At 36.9% G+C, this 20,915-nt stretch overlaps 1 pseudogene; it reads right to left on the bottom strand.

The window, feature by feature from the left end:
- Positions 1-4,271: 4,271 nt before the first annotated feature.
- LOC139887820 (pectin acetylesterase 12-like) lies at positions 4,272-5,782 on the bottom strand (annotated as a pseudogene).
- Between the last annotated feature and the right edge of the window lie 15,133 nt (positions 5,783-20,915).

The following is a 20,915-nucleotide window of genomic DNA, read 5'->3' as shown; positions in this document are numbered from 1 at the left end:
TTTAGTCAACATGAAGCTCAAAAGTGGAACTTCAGTTGCCGAGCATACCAGTGAGTTCCAGAGCTTGGTCAACCAGTTATCTTCTGTAGAGACGCCGCTTGGCGATGAAGTTCAGGCGCTACTGCTACTTAGTTCCCTTCCTGATAGTTGGGAAACGCTGGTAGTAACACTCAGCAACTCAGCCCCGAATGGCAAACTTACCATGTCAATGGTCAAGGATGCCCTATTCAGTGAAGAGGCAAGGAGAAAGGACATGGGCACAGATCAGACCCATGCCTTTGTCACAGAGAATTGGGGGAGACAGCGAATGAGTAGCAAAAATAAATGTAGAGGCAGAAGCAAGAGCAGGGGCAGGTCAGCTGATGGCAGAAAACCAACATATAAATGCCATCATTGTGGATTAGAGGGACATATGAAGAAGAACTGCTATAGATTGAAAGAGGAACAAGGTCAAAGTAGTTCACAGCCGAAGAATAAGGGTGGAGAAACATTAGTGACTTTCCCTGGTGATGTAGCTTATTGTTCAACCCATGATGAGACATGCCTTCACGTCTCACGAGAAGACATAGAATGGGTGGTAGATACTGCAGCTTCCTACCACGTGACTCCATACAAGGAATACTTCACAACATACAAAGCTGGAGACTTTGGAGCTGTGAAGATGGGAAATTCCAGTTCCGCTGAGATTGTCGGAATTGGTGATGTCAAGATAAAGACAAGTTCCGGGAGCACAATCACTCTGAAGGATGTCCGCCATGTGCCAGATCTTCGGCTGAATCTACTTTCCGGAGTAGCTCTCGATAAACAGGGCTATGATAGTCATTTCAGTAGAGGCACATGGAAATTGTCAAGAGGCGCTATGATAGTCGCTCGAGGACACATTTGTGGCATACTGTACAAGACTCATGTGAAGATCTGCACAGACAGCATTAATGTTGCAGAAAAGGAGGCTTCACAAAATTTATGGCACCAGAGACTCGGTCACATGAGTGAGAAAGGGTTGTCTACCCTAATAAAGAAGGAGCTTATCAATGTAGACAAGGACGATGCACTATATCCTTGCAATCATTGTCTGTTTGGTAAGCAACATAGAGTCTCATTTAATTCCTCTTCAACGAGAAGATCAGAGTTACTCAGTCTGGTACACTCTGATGTTTGCGGTCCCTTAGAGGTTGAATCAATTGGCGGCAACCGATACTTTCTAACGTTTATCGATGATGCTTCTCGAAAGGTGTGGGTATATTTCTTGCGGACGAAGGACCAGGTTTTCGATTACTTCAAACAGTTCCATGTCATGGTAGAACGTGAGACAGGAAAGAAGTTAAAGTGTCTTCGATCCGACAACGGCGGTGAATACTCTTCCAGGCAGTTCGATGCCTATTGCAGATCATATGGCATCCGACATGAGAAGACGGTCCCACGTACCCCTCAACATAATGGTATAGCAGAAAGAATGAACCGAACAATCATGGAACGTGTTCGGAGCATGCTCAGTATGGCTAAGCTGCCAAAGCCATTCTGGGGAGAAACAGTCAGAGCCGCTTGTTATTTGATCAACCGATCTCCATCAGTACCACTGAATTTTGAAGTTCCGGAGAAACTTTGGTCTGGAAAGGATCCATCACTTAAGAGTATTTGGATGTTTGGCGTACGCACATGTATCCAAGGAGCTCAGGCAGAAGCTGGATGCAAGGACCACTCCATGCATATTCATAGGCTATGGAGATGAAGAATTTGGATACAGATTATGGGATCCAAAGGAGAAAAAGGTGATCAGAAGTAGGGACGTAGTGTTCCATGAAAGCCAGACAATAGAAGATATTGAAAAGCCCACAATATCTCAGAAGACAAATGTTGCTGCTCAGGTGCCAGAGGCAACAACGGAATCATTCATGAGAAATGAATTTTCAGTGCAGGAAGAAATTCCAGAAGTAGAAGATAATGAGAAAAATGACGGTGCTGAGCAGGGGGAGCCACAACCCCATCTGCCAGACGTTCCAGAACAATCACAAGGTCAAGATGATGGTGGATCTCCTCAGAATGTTCCAGAAGTTCGTAGATCTAAACGAGGTCGGATTCCATCGAGTAGATATCCAGAATCCGAGTACCTTCTACTTACTGAAGATGGAGAACCGGAGAGTTTTCATGAAGCAGTAACTCATAAGGATAAAGAAAAATGGTTGTTCGCAATGCAGGATGAGATGGATTCTCTGCAGAAAAATCAAACTTATGAGATTGTAGAACTTCCACGCGGGAAGAAGGCACTGAAAAATAAATGGGTGTTCAAGCTGAAAATGGATGGTAGTGGAAAAGTGGTGAAATACAAAGCACGACTTGTAGTAAAAGGATTCCAACAGAAGAAAGAGATTGATTTTGACGAGATATTTTCACCAGTAGTCAAGATGACTTCAATTAGAGTCATACTTGGATTGGTCGCAAGTATGAACTTGGAGCTTGAACAGATGGATGTAAAGACAGCTTTTCTTCATGGAGATTTACATGAAGAAATTTACATGGAGCAGCCAGAAGGTTTTGAGGTTTCAGGAGATAACCTCGTATGCAAGCTGAAGAAAAGTTTGTACGGTTTGAAGTAGGCACCTAGGCAGTGGTACAAGAAGTTTGACTCGTGCATGGTGAGTCACGGGTACAAGAAAACTGCAGCAGATGAGTGTGTCTACATTCAGAAGTTTTCTGAAGGAGATTTCGTTGCTCTTCTACTTTATGTAGACGATATTTTGATCGTAGGGAAAGACGTAACGAAGATCAACCAGCTGAAGAAGGAACTCTCTAAGTCTTTTGACATGAAAGACATAGGACAGGCTCAACAGATTTTGGGAATGCAGATAACCCGAGATAGGAAGAATAAAAGGTTATGGCTATCTCAAGAGAAGTATATTGAACGAGTGCTTTCACGTTTCAATATGAACAATGCCAAACATGTTAGCATTCCATTAGCTAATCATTTCAAGTTAAGAAAGAGTTCTTGTCCCTCATCCAAGGAAGAGATCGGGGAGATGTCTTCAGTACCATATTCTTCAGCAGTCGGAAGTTTGATGTATGCGATGGTGTGTACAAGGCCCGATATTGCTCATGCAGTGGGAACGGTGAGTCGTTTTCTCTCGAACCCCGGGAAAGAGCATTGGGAGGCGGTAAAATGGATTCTCAGATATCTTAAAGGTACAAAGAATCTATGTCTTTGTTACGGGGGAGCTGATCCAATCTTGGAAGGCTATACAGATGCGGATATGGCCGGAGATCCTGATAGTAGGAAATCTACTTCAGGATTCATTTACACTTTTGCAGGGGGGCTGTTTTATGGCAGTCAAGACTACAGAGGTGTGTTGCATTATCCACAACTGAAGCAGAGTATATTGCTGCCGCAGAAGCTGGAAAAGAAATGTTGTGGTTAAAGCGTTATCTTCAAGAATTTGGAATCAAGCAAAAGGAGTACAAGGTATATTGTGACAGTCAAAGTGCTATAGATTTGAGCAAGAACTCCATGTACCATTCTCGTACAAAACATATTGATATTCGCTATCATTGGATACGCGAGGTAATTGATCGACAACTGTTGAGACTAGTGAAGATCCATACAAAGGAGAATCCTGCGGATATGTTAACAAAGGTGGTGACTCGAGAGAAGTTGGAGTTATGCAGAGACATAACTGGAATGTTTGTGGATTCGGCTGGAGGGGGAGAATTGAAGATTTCCAGCCTACAATCTAGAAGCCCACCTTCTAGATATTCAAAGTAGGCAACCTTGACAACTCATATGGAGGTAGCAAAGTTGATGATGATGACGGCCGCCAACCTTCTCCGTTCACACCATTCCACCGCCATAGAATTTTTACTATAAATAGAGGTGCAAACCTCAGTTGTAAATCATCCTAAATCACTCAGAGAAGTGTAATCACAACCTAGAGAGTGTGTGTGAGTTTGAGAGTTTTTTTGTAAGAGTTTTGTAATACTCTGTAAATCTATTCTTGTGAGTAATAGAGTTATTTTTCTCTCAAATTTATATCTCCCAACGTCCAGGCGATCCCCTCTTCCTAACATTGGACTTGGGGCATTATTTAAGATACTTTACCAATAACTTTTTTAAATAATTGACGGGAATGAGTTTTGCATTATGAGTTTGATACTAGTTAAATCCGATGTCAAGAATTATGACGGGGCCTGTTACATAGAGGGAAATAGAACAGATTAAAAGCTCATTCAACTCATTGATTGACGGTATTTTGACAATTCAGTTAACCAAGGCCTTCTATTTATCAATAGAACCAGTCTCCAACAGCTAGTGCAATCGCCTGTACATATTTAATAAAATTAATTAATTAATTAGGAGTTTAATGCTTTACAGACAATTTGGGCAACTTTTTTTTTTTTTTTTTTTTTACCAGGTTTGACCCGTTAAGTATAAAATTTAACCCGAAGTTTACTGTACCTTGTTTCCAAGAAGAGGTGAATTATCGGCAAACCATGTATTCTGCCTTTCTGATTGGCAATGAGCAAAACACGAATTTATAAACAACCCGTTTTGTCTGGACCTCGAGAATCTTTTGATTGAATTCAGCATCTGATTTCTAAATCCTGCTATAACAATACAGGAATTAATATTAATACATTATAAATAAATTTATTAAATTTCTTTTTTACTAACACAAACACATTACCTTGAAGAAAATTCATCTGTGATGGTGAACAGTTTGCAGGGTTCTTTTGGCATGCCTTCCATGTGCCTCGACGATCAGCCGTTGGTGGAGCTAAACTAGAAAGGATCTAATATAATAGTTTACAACATTATAAATATTTTGCCTCTAAACGGGTCAAATAGGTAGAATAGTTTGAAATTCAGTTAATAAAAGATGGGGAAAAAAAAGTGTCCGAGGGTCTGCCAGCATCAACCCAACCCATAAGAAAAAATTAATAATAATAAAAAAAAAATAATGTTCTGGGCTGATACATTGCCCATCAAACCTATTTTGTAGTTACTAATAAAACCTGCATCCAAACACTCCCAAAGTCACTTGGTAAACAGATAGAAGAATTACCTGCCATGAATCATAGGTGGTATTGAGAAGGAACATAGGGGTTTTGAGGTTCAAAACTATGTTTTATGGGAAAAAGCACTGCACAAGTAGATAAAAACATGTCTTAGAACAACAAATGCATCAATCAATAAGTATATAAACGTTGAAACGTACTGATCGTGACCTGTTCTTTGTAAAAATACTTACAGAAGTTGGATCAAGGTGGTTTGTGCAAGTTCTTGGCAAATTATTACCAGCTTCCTGTTCAAATTATTTAAATATAATTTTGAATATGATCATGTTCTGTTCTTAGTGTGTTAATTATGAAACCAAAATAAAACGCGTACCTGTAAAGTAACAACGCCATGATACATGTTTCTAAGAGTGTGTCCACCAGATACATCACGCCTGAATTTGCATAAATGAACAACATCAAGATGAAATACAAAATTCATCTTGACGGTGAGACTGGTGTGAGTCTATCGGTCGAGGGTCTATGGACAATTGGCAGTTGGTCTAGACAATTGGTCCTATGGTATTACAAAAATTCCCTCGTTCGATGGTCAACTATCGAATGAAATTAGTTTGACTATCGGGTAATGGGCTGCGACTATCGGGTGATGGTCAAAGACACTCGGCAGTTGGTCTGTGACGGACGGCCTAGGTAGTTCTTCAGTGAACTGGGCAGAAAAACTAGAGTTTCTAGGAGAAAACGATCTAGGTGCAGTTTTGGACTCGAAAAACACCAACATTTACGACAGAAACTCCTGCAATACACCTATAAACATAACAAAATCCCTAAACTCAAACACTACATGTGAAAATTCCAATCTTTGATCAAAAACACGATTTTGACAAAAACTCAAAACAAAACCCAAAAATTCGACTAAAAAACGTAATGATCAAGAAACACTACGCCCTGATACCATTTTGTAGACGCTAAGACCTTAGATCAAACGTTTAGAATAAGTTTAAAGGCGGAATAGAATAAGCTATATTAAATTGAATAGGTTTACGCTATCGGGATCGAAGAATCAAACCATAAAGTGATTAGATCGACGCCTAAAGACTTCTATTCGGTTGGGTAGGTCTAGGGACGATTGCAGATCACTATATGATGTCTAGGAGGTGTGGAATGTGTAACCTAGCAATGTAACCCGTCAACTATATTTATAAACATCTGCAGTGACCATCGGGCGATGGTCTATGACCCTCGGCTGATGGTCTTCGTCCCTCGTCCGATGGTGCCTTCCATCGGGAGATGGTCTGAGACTGAGCTGCCAAACAAACACCTCACACACATCCTAAGGTCTTGGTTAATAACGATAAACATTAACGAACAATAACCATCAATCAAACATATTGTTCATACACATTATAACTGAAATAAACGTGTCCAATACATAGAACTAGGGATTTACAATAAATGCACTAACAAAATGACAAATTACCATCTTCAAATTTATAAAGTTGTTGAATGTGTTCTTCTACGTTAACAGGAATATTACTCAAACGAATCCAATCTTGACAACAGATTAATGCTTGTATAATTTTCGGGCTTAAGGAAGTCCTAAATGAGTCGAGTCGTCTTCCTCTTCTATTAAACAAAGACTCACATGCCATCGTTGAAATAGGAATGGATAAAACATCACGAGCAACAAGTGATAATATAGGATAACTTGTACTTCTTTTCTTCCACCAATGCAAAACTGTAAAATCTTCTCTGCCAAAATCTTCATTATCTTCTTCAAAGTATTCCGTCAAATATCTATCCAATTCTGATTTAGAATTGTTCCTCACATGTTCACTAGAGTGCATTTGTTCATAATCATTAAATAACTCGTATAATACGCTCTTACACAATGCAACAATCTTCACCCCATCTTCATCACCATACATTTTCAACAGAGTGACTTCAAGATGAATAAATTTTGTCCTTGGATCGAACACGGAAGCAATGAACACCAACAAATTAAACTTATCAAGTTTACCCCAATATTTGTGAAACTTCCTTTTCATTATTGATGTCATCTCCTTAAGTTTGTCATCTTCACTTGAAAAGCATTCGTCCATAACACTATGAATGCGACTAATAGAATCTAAAAAAGTGTTTGAAGTAATGTACTTTGTGAAATGTCCCGTTCTTATTGATTAAAAACGTTCCATATTAATTGATTTCGTTGCGAGGTTTTGACCTCTATATGAGACGTTTTTTTTCACAGACTGCATTCATTTTAAAACAAACCATAACCTTTATTTCATCAATAAAGGTTTAAAAAGCTTTACGTAGATTATCAAATAATGATAATCTAAAATATCTTGTCTACACACGACTATTACATAATGGTTTACAATACAAATATGTTACAACGAAATAAGTTTCTTGAATGCAGTTTTTACACAATATCATACAAGCATGGACTCCAAATCTTGTCCTTATTTAAGTATGCGACATCGGAAGCTCTTAATAATCACCTGAGAATAAACATGCTTAAAACGTCAACAAAAATGTTGGTGAGTTATAGGTTTAACCTATATATATATCAAATCGTAACAATAGACCACAAGATTTCATATTTCAATATACATCCCATACATAGAGATAAAAATCATTCATATGGTGAACACCCAATAACCGACATTAACAAGATGCATATTTAAGAATATCCCCATCATTCCGGGACACCCTTCGGATATGATATAAGTTTCGAAGTACTAAAGCATCCGGTACTTTGGATGGGGTTTGTTAGGCCCAATACATCTATCTTTAGGATTCACGTCAATTAGGGTGTCTGTTCCCTAATTCTTAGATTACCAGACTTTATAAAAGGGGTATATTCGATTTCGATAATTCAACCATAGAATGTAGTTTCACGTACTTGTGTCTATTTTGTAAATCATTTATAAAACCTGCATGTATTCTCATCCCAAAAATATTAGATTTTAAAAGTGGGACTATAACTCACTTTCACCAAATATCACTTCGTCGAGAATTTGACTTGGCCACGGGTTGATTCACGAACCTATAACAATATATACATATATCAAAATATGATCAAAATATATTCACAATATTTTCTTTATTACGTGTTGATGATTTTTAGTTGTCCAGTTAGCGGTCCGATGTTAGAAGTCCACAATTGATCGTATATGAATAATTTAATATATATATCTTGAATCAATCCACGACCCAGTGTATACATATCTCAGTATTGATCACAACTCAAACTATATATATTTTGGAATCAACCTCAACCCTGTATAGCTAACTCCAACATTCACATATAGAGTGTCTATGGTTGTTCCGAAATATATATAGATGTGTCGACATGATAGGTCGAAACATTGTATACGTGTCTATGGTATCTCAAGATTACATAATATACAATACAAGTTGATTAAGTTATGGTTGAAATAGATTTATTACCAATTTTTCACGTAGCTAAAATGAGTAGTTTTTACCAATTTTGTTTTGCTCGCCATTTCTTCGTTTCTAATCCGTTTTGAGTGATTTAAGCGGCCACGGTTTCGTATTGAACTTGAATTTATGAAACTAAACAGAAAAGGTATAGGTTTAGAGTCAGAAATACAAGTTACAAGTCGTTTTTGTAAGAGGTAGTCATTTTCGTCGAAAGAACGACATCTTGATGACTGTTTTGAAAAACATACTTTCACTTTGAGTTTAACCATGATTTTTGGATATGGTTTCATGTTCATAAGAAAAATCATTTTTCCAGAAGTATAGCTTTTAAATCAAAGTTTTTCATAGTTTTTAATTATCCAAACCAAAACAGCCCCCGGTTGTAACTACGACGGCGTAAATCCGGTTTTATGGTGTTTATCGTGTTTCCGGGTTTTAAATCATTAAGTTAGCATATCATATAGATATAGAAAATGTGTATAGTTGATTTTAAAAGTGTAGTTAGAAGGATTAACTTTATTTGCGAACAAGTTTAGAATTAACTAAACTATGTTCTAGTGATTACAAGTTTACCACTTCGAATATGATAGCTTTTCATGTATGAATCGAATGATGTTATGAACATCATTACTACCTTAAGTTCCTTGGATAAACCTACTGGAAAAGAGAAAAATGGATCTAGCTTCAACGGATCCTTGGATGGCTCGAAGTTCTTGAAGCAGAATCATGACACGAAAACAAGTTCAAGTAAGATCATCACTCGAAATAAGATTGTTATAGTTATAGAAATTGAACCAAAGTTTGAATATGAGTATTACCTTATATTAGAAAGATATCTTACTGTAAATAAGAAAGATTTCTTGAGGTTGGATGATCACTCTACAAGATTGGTAGTAAGCTAGCCAACTTGGAAGTATTCTTGATTTTATGAAACTAGAACTTGTAGAATTTATGAAGAACACTTAGAACTTGAAGATAGAACTTGAGAGAGATCAATTAGATGAAGAAAATTGAAGAATGAAAGTGTTTTTAGGTGTTTTTGGTCGTTGGTGTATGGATTAGATATAAAGGATATGTAATTTTGTTTTCATGTAAATAAGTCATGAATGATTACTCATATTTTTGTAATTTTATGAGATATTTCATGCTAGTTGCCAAATGATGGTTCCCACATGTGTTAGGTGACTCACATGGGCTGCTAATAGCTGATCATTAGAGTGTATATACCAATAGTACATACATCTAAAAGCTGTGTATTGTACGAGTACGAATACGGGTGCATACGAGTAGAATTGTTGATGAAACTGAACGAGGATGTAATTGTAAGCATTTTTGTTAAGTAGAAGTATTTTGATAAGTGTCTTGAAGTCTTTCAAAAGTGTATGAATACATATTAAAACACTACATGTATATACATTTTAACTGAGTCGTTAAGTCATCGTTAGTCGTTACATGTAAGTGTTGTTTTGAAACCTTTAGGTTAACGATCTTGTTAAATGTTGTTAACCCAATGTTTATAATATCAAATGAGATTTTAAATTATTATATTATCATGATATTATGATGTATGAATATCTCTTAATATGATATATATACATTAAATGTCGTTACAACGATAATCGTTACATATATGTCTCGTTTCAAAATCATTAAGTTAGTAGTCTTGCTTTTACATATGTAGTTCATTGTTAATATACTTAATGATATGTTTACTTATCATAATATCATGTTAACTATATATATATATATATATATATATATATATATATATATCCATATATATGTCATCATATAGTTTTTACAAGTTTTAACGTTCGTGAATCACCGGTCAACTTGGGTGGTCAATTGTCTATATGAAACCTATTTCAATTAATCAAGTATTAACAAGTTTGATTGCTTAACATGTTGGAAACACTTAATCATGTAAATAACAATTTCATTTAATATATATATAAACATGGAAAAGTTCGGGTCACTACAGTACCTACCCGTTAAATAAATTTCGTCCCGAAATTTTAAGCAGTTAGAGGTGTTGACGTATCTTCTGGAAATAAATGCGGGTATTTCTTCTTCATCTGATCTTCTCGTTCCCAGGTGAACTTAGTTCCTCTACGAGCATTCCATCGAACCTTAACAATTGGTATCTTTTTTTTTTCTTAAGTCTTTTAACCTCACGATCCATTATTTCGACGGGTTCTTCGATGAATTGAAGTTTTTCGTTGATTTGGATTTCATCTAATGGAATAGTGAGATCTTCTTTAGCAAAACATTTCTTCAAATTCGAGACTTGGAAAGTGTTATGTACTGCCGCGAGTTGTTGAGGTAACTCAAGTCGATAAGCTACTGGTCCGACACGATCAATAATCTTGAATGGTCCAATATACCTTGGATTTAATTTCCCTCGTTTACCAAATTGAACAACGCCTTTCCAAGGTGCAACTTTAAGCATGACCATCTCTCCAATTTCAAATTCTATATCTTTTCTTTTAATGTCAGCGTAGCTCTTTTGTCGACTTTGGGCGATTTTCAACCGTTGTTGAGTTTGGATGATCTTCTCGGTAGTTTCTTGTATTATCTCCGGACCCGTAATCTGTCTATCCCCCACTTCACTCCAACAAATTGGAGACCTGCACTTTCTACCATAAAGTGCTTCAAACGGTGCCATCTCAATGCTTGAATGGTAGCTGTTGTTGTAGGAAAATTCTGCTAACGGTAGATGTCGATCCCAACTGTTTTCGAAATCAATAACACATGCTTGTAGCATGTCTTCAAGCGTTTGTATCGTCCTTTCGCTCTGCCCATCAGTTTGTGGATGATAGGCAGTACTCATGTCTAGACGAGTTCCTAATGCTTGCTGTAATGTCTGCCAGAATCTTGAAATAAATCTGCCATCCCTATCAGAGATAATAGAGATTGGTATTCCATGTCTGGAGATGAATTCCTTCAAATACAGTCGTGCTAACTTCTCCATCTTGTCATCTTCTCTTATTGGCAGGAAGTGTGCTGATTTGGTGAGACGATCAACTATTACCCAAATAGTATCAAAACCACTTGCAGTCCTTGGCAATTTAGTGATGAAATCCATGGTAATGTTTTCCCATTTCCATTCCGGGATTTCGGGTTGTTGAAGTAGACCTGATGGTTTCTGATGCTCAACTTTGACCTTAGAACACGTCAAACATTCTCTTACATATTTAGCAACATCGGCTTTCATACCCGGCCACCAAAAATGTTTCTTGAGATCCTTGTACATCTTCCCCGTTCCAGGATGTATTGAGTATATGGTTTTATGAGCTTCTCTAAGTACCAATTCTCTCATATCTCTAAATTTTGGTACCCAAATCCTTTCAGCCCTATACCGGGTTCCGTCTTCCCGAATATTAAGATGCTTCTCCGATCCTTTGGGTATTTCATCCTTTAAATTTCCCTTTTTTAAAACTCCTTGTTGCGCCTCCTTTATTTGAGTAGTAAGGTTATTGTGAATCATTATATTCATAGATTTTACTCGAATGGGTTCTCTGTCCTTCCTGCTCAAGGTGTCGGCTACCACATTTGCCTTCCCCGGGTGGTAACGAATCTCAAAGTCATAATCATTCAACAATTCAATCCACCTACGCTGCCTCATATTCAGTTGTTTCTGTTAAATATGTGTTGAAGACTTTTGTGGTCGGTATATATAATACTTTTGACCCCATATAAGTAGTGCCTCCAAGTCTTCAATGCAAAAACAACCGCGCCTAATTCCAAATCATGCGTCGTATAATTTTGTTCATGAATCTTCAATTGTCTAGACACATAAGCAATCACCTTCGTTCGTTGCATTAATACACAACTGAGACCTTGCTTTGATGCGTCACAATAAATCACAAAATCATCATTCCCTTCAGGCAATGACAATATAGGTGCCGTAGTTAGCTTTTTCTTCAATAACTGAAACGATTTCTCTTGTTCATCCTTCCATTCAAATTTCTTCCCTTTATGCGTTAATGCAGTCAAGGGTTTTTCTATTCTGGAAAAGTCTTGGATGAACCTTCTGTAGTAACCAGCTAGTCCTAAAAACTGGCGCATATGCTTCGGAGTTTTTGGGGTTTCCCACTTTTCAACGGTTTCGATCTTTGCCGGGTCCACCTGGATACCTTCTTTGTTCACTATGTGACCGAGGAATTGAACTTCTTCCAACCAAAATGCACACTTTGAAAACTTAGCGTACAATTCTTCCTTCCTCAATACTTCTAACACCTTTCTCAAATGTTCACTGTGTTCTTGGTCATTCTTTAAGTAAATAAGTATGTCATCAATGAAAACAATGTCAAACTTGTCAAGGTATGTGAAATGTCCCGTTCTTATTGATTAAAAACGTTCCATATTAATTGATTTCGTTGCGAGGTTTTGACCTCTATATGAGACGTTTTTCAAAGACTGCATTCATTTTAAAACAAACCATAACCTTTATTTCATCAATAAAGGTTTAAAAAGCTTTACGTAGATTATCAAATTATGATAATCTAAAATATCCTGTTTACACACGACCATTACATAATGGTTTACAATACAAATATGTTACAACAAAATAAGTTTCTTGAATGCAGTTTTTACACAATATCATACAAGCATGGACTCCAAATCTCGTCCTTATTTAAGTATGCGACAGCGGAAGCTCTTAATAATCACCTGAGAATAAACATGCTTAAATCGTCAACAAAAATGTTGGTGAGTTATAGGTTTAACCTATATATATCAAATCGTAACAATAGACCACAAGATTTCATATTTCAATACACATCCCATACATAGAGATAAAAATCATTCATATGGTGAACACCTGGTAACCGACATTAACAAGATGCATATATAAGAATATCCCCATCATTCCGGGACACCCTTCGGATATGATATAAATTTCGAAGTACTAAAGCATCCGGTACTTTGGATGGGGTTTGTTAGGCCCAATAGATCTATCTTTAGGATTCGCGTCAATTAGGGTGTCTGTTCCCTAATTCTTAGATTACCAGACTTAATAAAAAGGGGCATATTCGATTTCGATAATTCAACCATAGAATGTAGTTTCACGTACTTGTGTCTATTTTGTAAATCATTTATAAAACCTGCATGTATTCTCATCCCAAAAATATTAGATTTTAAAAGTGGGACTATAACTCACTTTCACAGATTTTTACTTCGTCGGGAAGTAAGACTTGGCCACTGGTTGATTCACGAACCTATAACAATATATACATATATATCAAAGTATGTTCAAAATATATTTACAACACTTTTAATATATTTTGATGTTTTAAGTTTATTAAGTCAGCTGTCCTCGTTAGTAACCTACAACTAGTTGTCCACAGTTAGATGTACAGAAATAAATTGATAAATATTATCTTGAATCAATCCACGATCCAGTGTATACATATCTCAGTATTGATCACAACTCAAACTATATATATTTTGGAATCAACCTCAACCCTGTATAGCTAACTCCAACATTCACATATAGAGTGTCTATGGTTGTTTCGAAATATATATAGATGTGTCGACATGATAGGTTGAAACATTGTATACGTGTCTATGGTATCTCAAGATTACATAATATACAATACAAGTTGATTAAGTTATGGTTGGAATAGATTTGTTACCAATTTTCACGTAGCTAAAATGAGAAAAATTATCCAATCTTGTTTTACCCATAACTTCTTCATTTTAAATCCGTTTTGAGTGAATCAAATTGCTATGATTTCATATTGAACTCTATTTTATGAATCTAAACAGAAAAATTATAGGTTTATAGTCAGAAAAATAAGTTACAAGTCGTTTTTTGTAAAGATAGTCATTTCAGTTGAAAGAACGACGTCTAGATGACCATTTTAGAAAACATACTTCCACTTTGAGTTTAACCATAATTTTTGGATATAGTTTCATGTTCATAATAAAAATCATTTTCTCAGAATAACAACTTTTAAATCAAAGTTTATCATAGTTTTTAATTAACTAACCCAAAACAGCCCGCGGTGTTACTACGACGGCGTAAATCCGGTTTTACGGTGTTTTTCGTGTTTCCAGGTTTTAAATCATTAAGTTAGCATATCATATAGATATAGAACATGTGTTTAGTTAATTTTAAAAGTCAAGTTAGAAGGATTAACTTTTGTTTGCGAACAAGTTTAGAATTAACTAAACTATGTTCTAGTGATTACGAGTTTAAACCTTCGAATAAGATAGTTTTATATATATGAATCGAATGATGTTATGAACATCATTACTACCTCAAGTTTAGTAGGTAAACCTACTGGAAGTGACAAGAAATGATCTAGCTTCAAAGGATCTTGGATGGCTTGAAAGTTCTTGAAGTAGGATCATGACACAAAAACAAGTTCAAGTAAGATTTTTACTCGAATTAAGATAGTTTATAGTTATAGAAATTGAATCAAAGTTTGAATATAAATATTACCTTGAATAAGAAAGATAACCTACTGTATATAACAAAGGTTTCTTGATCTTAGATGATTACTTGGAATGGATTAGAAAGCTTGGAAGTAAATTAGTAAACTTGAAGGGATTTTTTGAAGTGTTCTTGAAGTGTTCTTCCTATGATGATTATATCTTGATTCTTGAAGTGATTTTTGATGAAGATGATGATTAACTACTGGAAAAATACGTTCATAATAGTGTGTGTGTGTGTTGAGAGAGAATTAGAAAGAGAATTGGAAGTGAAATGGAGTGAATGATGAGTGGTAATTGGTGAGTGGTGAGTGAGATTAAAAGGAGTTCTAGTTAGTTGACTAGCTCATGGTAGAAGTTAAAATTGATTAGTCATACATGACATAATCAAGAGTGGAATCCCATGCTAGTTCCTATTGGTATATACCTATAGTAAGTACGTTTTGAAGCTGTGTATAATACGGGTAAGAATACGACTAGAATTCTTGATGAAAGAAAAGAATGGGAAAGTAACTGTAACCATTTTCGTTAAGTATGAGTGTTTTGATATATGTCTTGAAGTCTTCCAAAAGTATTTTAATACATCTAAATACACTACATGTATATACATTTTAACTGAGTCGTTAAGTCATCGTTAGTCGTTACATGTAAGTGTTGTTTTGAAACCTTTAAGTTAACGATCTCAATTAATGTTGTTAACCCATTGTTTATTATATCTAATGAGATGTTAAATTATTATATTATCATGATATTATGATATATTAATATATCTTAATATGATATATATACATTTAAATGTCGTTACAACGATAATCGTTACATATATGTCTCGTTTCGAAATCCTTAAGTTAGTAGTCTTGTTTATATGTATATAACTCATTGTTAATATACTTATGGAGATACTTACTTATCATAATCTCATGTTAACCATATGTATATCCATATATATATCATCATGTCGTTTTTACAAGTTTTAACGTTCGTGAATCGCCGGTCAACTTGGGTGGTCAATTGTCTATATGAAACATATTTCAATTAATCAAGTCTTAACAAGTTTGATTGCTTAACATGTTGGAAACATTTAATCATGTAAATATCAATCTCAATTAATATATATAAACATGGAAAAGTTCGGGTCACTACAGTACCTACCCGTTAAATAAATTTCGTCCCGAAATTTTAAGCTGTTGAAGGTGTTGACGAATCTTCTGGAAATAGATGCGGGTATTTCTTCTTCATCTGATCTTCATGCTCCCAGGTGAACTCGGGTCCTCTACAAGCATTCCATCGAACTTTAACAATTGGTATCTTGTTTTGCTTAAGTCTTTTAACCTCACGATCCATTATTTCGACGGGTTCTTTGATGAATTGGAGTTTTTCGTTGATTTGGATTTCATCTATCGGAATAGTGAGATCTTCTTTAGCAAAACATTTCTTCAAATTCGAGACGTGGAAAGTGTTATGTACAGCCGCGAGTTGTTAAGGTAACTCAAGTCGGTAAGCTACTGGTCCGACACGATCAATAATCTTGAATAGTCCAATATACCTTGGATTTAATTTCCCTCGTTTACCAAATTGAACAACGCCTTTCCAAGGTGCAACTTTAAGCATGACCATCTCTCCAATTTCAAATTCTATATCTTTTCTTTTAATGTCAGCGTAGCTCTTTTGTCGACTTTGGGCGGTTTTCAACCGTTGTTGAATTTGGATGATCTTCTCGGTAGTTTCTTGTATAATCTCCGGACCCGTAATCTGTCTATCCCCCACTTCACTCCAATAAATCAGAGACCTGCACTTTCTACCATAAAGTGCTTCAAACGGCGCCATCTCAATGCTTGAATGGTAGCTGTTGTTGTAGGAAAATTCTGCTAACAGTAGATGTCGATCCCAACTGTTTCCGAAATCAATAACACATGCTCGTAGTATGTCTTCAAGCGTTTGTATCGTCCTTTCGCTCTGCCCATCAGTTTGTGGATGATAGGCAGTACTCATGTCTAGACGAGTTCCTAATGCTTGCTGTAATGTCTGCCAGAATCTTGAAATAAATCTGCCATCCCTATCAGAGATAATAGAGATTGGTATTCCATGTCTGGAGACGACTTCCTTCAAATACAGTCGTGCTAACTTCTCCATCTTGTCATCTTCTCTTATTGGCAGGAAGTGTACTGATTTGGTGAGACGATCAACTATTACTCAAATAGTATCAAAACCACTTGCAGTCCTTGGCAATTTAGTGATGAAATCCATGGTAATGTTTTCCCATTTCCATTCTGGGATTTCGGGTTGTTGAAGTAGACCTGATGGTTTCTGATGCTCAGCTTTGACCTTAGAACACGTCAAACATTCTCCTACGTATTTAGCAACATCGGCTTTCATACCCGGCCACCAAAAATGTTTCTTGAGATCCTTGTACATCTTCCCCGTTCCAGGATGTATTGAGTATCTGGATTTATGAGCTTCTCTAAGTACCATTTCTCTCATATCTCCAAATTTTGGTACCCAAATCCTTTCAGCCCTATACCGGGTTCCGTCTTCCCGAATATTAAGATGCTTCTCCGATCCTTTGGGTATTTAATCCTTTAAATTTCCTTCTTTTAAAACTCCTTGTTGCGCCTCCTTTATTTGAGTAGTAAGGTTATTATGAATCATTATATTCATAGATTTTACTCGAATGGGTTCTCTGTCCTTCCTGCTCAAGGCATCGGCTACCACATTTGCCTTCCCCGGGTGGTAACGAATCTCAAAGTCGTAATCATTCAATAATTCAATCCACCTACGCTGCCTCATATTCAGTTGTTTCTGATTAAATATGTATTGAAGACTTTTGTGGTCGGTATATATAATACTTTTGACCCCATTTAAGTAGTGCCTCCAAGTCTTTAATGCAAAAACAACCGCGCCTAATTCCAAATCATGCGTCGTATAATTTTGCTCGTGAATCTTCAATTGTCTAGACGCATAAGCAATCACCTTCGTTCGTTGCATTAATACACAACCGAGACCTTGCTTTGATGCATCACAATAAATCACAAAATCATCATTCCCTTCAGGCAATGACAATATAGGTGCCGTAGTTAGCTTTTTCTTCAATAACTGAAACGCTTTCTCTTGTTCATCCTTCCATTCAAATTTCTTCCCTTTATGCGTTAATGCAGTCAAGGGTTTTGCTATTCTGGAAAAGTCTTGGATGAACCTTCTGTAGTAACCAGATAGTCCTAAAAACTGGCGTATGTGTTTCGGAGTTTTTGGGGTTTCCCACTTTTCAACAGTTTCTATCTTTGCCGGATCCACCTTAATACCTTCTTTGTTCACTATGTGACCGAGGAATTGAACTTCTTCCAACCAAAATGCACACTTTGAAAACTTAGCGTACAATTCTTCCTTCCTCAATACTTCTAACACCTTTCTCAAATGTTCACCGTGTTCTTGGTCATTCTTTGAGTAAATAAGTATGTCATCAATGAAAACAATGACAAACTTGTCAAGGTATGGTCCACACACTCGGGTCATAAGGTCCATGAACACAGCTGGTGCATTAGTTAAACCAAATGGCATGACCATAAACTCGTAATGACCGTAACGTGTTCTGAAAGCAGTCTTTGGAATATCATCTTCTTTCACCCGCATTTGATGATACCCGGAACGTAAGTCAATCTTTGAATAAACAGATGAGCCTTGTAGTTGATCAAATAAGTCGTCGATTCTCGGTAGTGGGTAGCGGTTCTTGATGGTAAGTTTGTTCAACTCTCGGTAGTCGATACACAACCTGAATGTACCATCTTTCTTCTTGACAAACAAAACAGGAGCTCCCCACGGTGATGTGCTTGGTCGAATGAAACCACGCTCTAAAAGTTCTTGTAATTGGCCATGCAGTTCTTTCATCTCGCTGGGTGCGAGTCTGTAAGGAGCACGAGCTATTGGTGCAGCTCCTGGTACAAGATCTATTTGAAATTCAACGGATCGATGTGAGGGTAATCCCGGTAAATCTTTCGGAAATACATCGGGAAATTCTTTTGCAATGGGAACATCATTGATGCTCTTTTCTTCAGTTTGTACTTTCTCGACGTGTGCTAGAACAGCATAGCAACCTTTTCTTATTAGTTTTTGTGCCTTCAAATTACTAATAAGATGTAGCTTCGTGTTGCCCTTTTCTCCGTACACCATTAAGGGTTTTCCTTTTTCTCGTATAATGCGAATTGCATTTTTGTAACAAACGATCTCTGCTTTCACTTCTTTCAACCAGTCCATACCGATTATCACATCAAAACTCCCTAACTCTACTGGTATCAAATCAATCTTAAATGTTTCGCTAACCAGTTTAATTTCTCGATTCCGACATATATTATCTGCTGAAATTAATTTACCATTTGCTAATTCGAGTAAAAATTTACTATCCAAAGGCGTCAATGGACAACTTAATTTAGCACAAAAATCTCTACTCATATAGCTTCTATCCGCACCCGAATCAAATAAAACGTAAGCAGATTTATTATCAATAAGAAACGTACCCGTAACAAGCTCCGGGTCTTCCTGTGCCTCTGCCGCATTAATATTGAAAACTCTTCCGCGGCCTTGTCCATTCGTGTTCTCCTGGTTCGGGCAATTTCTAATAATGTGGCCCGGTTTTCCACATTTATAACAAACTACATTGGCATAACTTGCTCCGACACTACTTGCTCCGCCATTACTCGTTCCGACACCATTTGTTCCTTTCGTTCTATTAACCCCTGGTCCGTAGACCTCACACTTCGCCACGCTATGACCATTTCTTGTACACTTGTTGCAAAATTTGGTGCAGAACCCCGAGTGATACTTTTTACACCTTTGGCATAGCTGCTTCTGATTGTTGTTGTTGTTGTTGCGGTTATTATTGTTGTTGGGATGATTGTTGTAGTTGTTGTTGTTGTTGTTGTTATTGTTGTTGTTGTTGTTGTTGTTGTTGTTGTTGTTGTTGTTGTTGTTGTTGTTGTTGTTGTTGTTGTTGTTGTTGTTGTTGTTGTTGTTGTTGTTGTTGTTGTTGTTGTTGTTGTTGTTGTTGTTGTTGTTGTTGTTGTTGTTGTTGTTGTTGTTGTTGTTGTTGTTGTTGTTGTTGTTGTTGTTGTTGTTGTTGTTGTTGTTGTTGTTGTTGTTGTTGTTGTTGTTGTTGTTGTTGTTGTTGTTGTTGTTGTTGTTGTTGTTGGGCCGTTTGTTGTAGTTGCGATTGATGTTTCGATTGTTGGGATAATTGTTGCGATTATTGTTGTAATTGCTGTTGTTGTTGTATTGGTGATTCTTATCACCGTTTTCCTCCCACTTTCTTTTGACTTGCTTCACATTGGCCTCTTCAGCAGTCTGTTCTTTAATTCTTTCTTCAATCTGGTTCACTAGTTTGTGAGCCATTCTACATGCCTGTTGTATGGAGGCGGCCTCGTGTGAACTTATATCTTCTTGGATTCTTTCCGGTAATCCTTTCACAAACGCGTCGATCTTCTCTTCCTCATCTTCGAATGCTCCCGGACACAATAGGCACAATTCTGTGAATCGTCTTTCGTACGTGGTAATATCAAATCCTTGGGTTCGTAACCCTCTAAGTTCTGTCTTGATCTTATTGACCTCGGTTCTGGGACGGTACTTCTCGTTCATCAAGTGTTTGAATGCTGACCATGGTAGTGCGTACGCATCGTCTTGTCCCACTTGCTCTAGATAGGTATTCCACCATGTTAACGCAGAACCTGTGAAGGTATACGTAGCGTACTTCAATTTGTCCTCTTTAGTACACTTACTTATGGCAAACACCGATTCGACCTTCTCGGTCCACCGTTTCAATCCGATCGGTCCTTCGGTTCCATCGAATTCCAAAGGTTTGCAGGCAGTGAATTCTTTGTAGGTGCATCCTACACGATTTCCTGTACTGCTAGATCCAAGGTTATTGTTGGTATGTAGCGCAACCTGTACTGCGGCTATGTTTGAAGCTAGAAAAGTACGGAATTCCTCTTCATTCATATTCACGGTGTGTCGAGTAGTCGGTGCCATTTCCTTCAAAATAG

Source organism: Rutidosis leptorrhynchoides, chromosome 2, assembly GCF_046630445.1.
Source record: "Rutidosis leptorrhynchoides isolate AG116_Rl617_1_P2 chromosome 2, CSIRO_AGI_Rlap_v1, whole genome shotgun sequence".
In the NCBI taxonomy this organism is placed as follows: Eukaryota; Viridiplantae; Streptophyta; class Magnoliopsida; order Asterales; family Asteraceae; genus Rutidosis; species Rutidosis leptorrhynchoides.
Note: the sequence above shows the minus strand (reverse complement) of the source record. Positions and strands in the feature narration are given on the sequence as shown.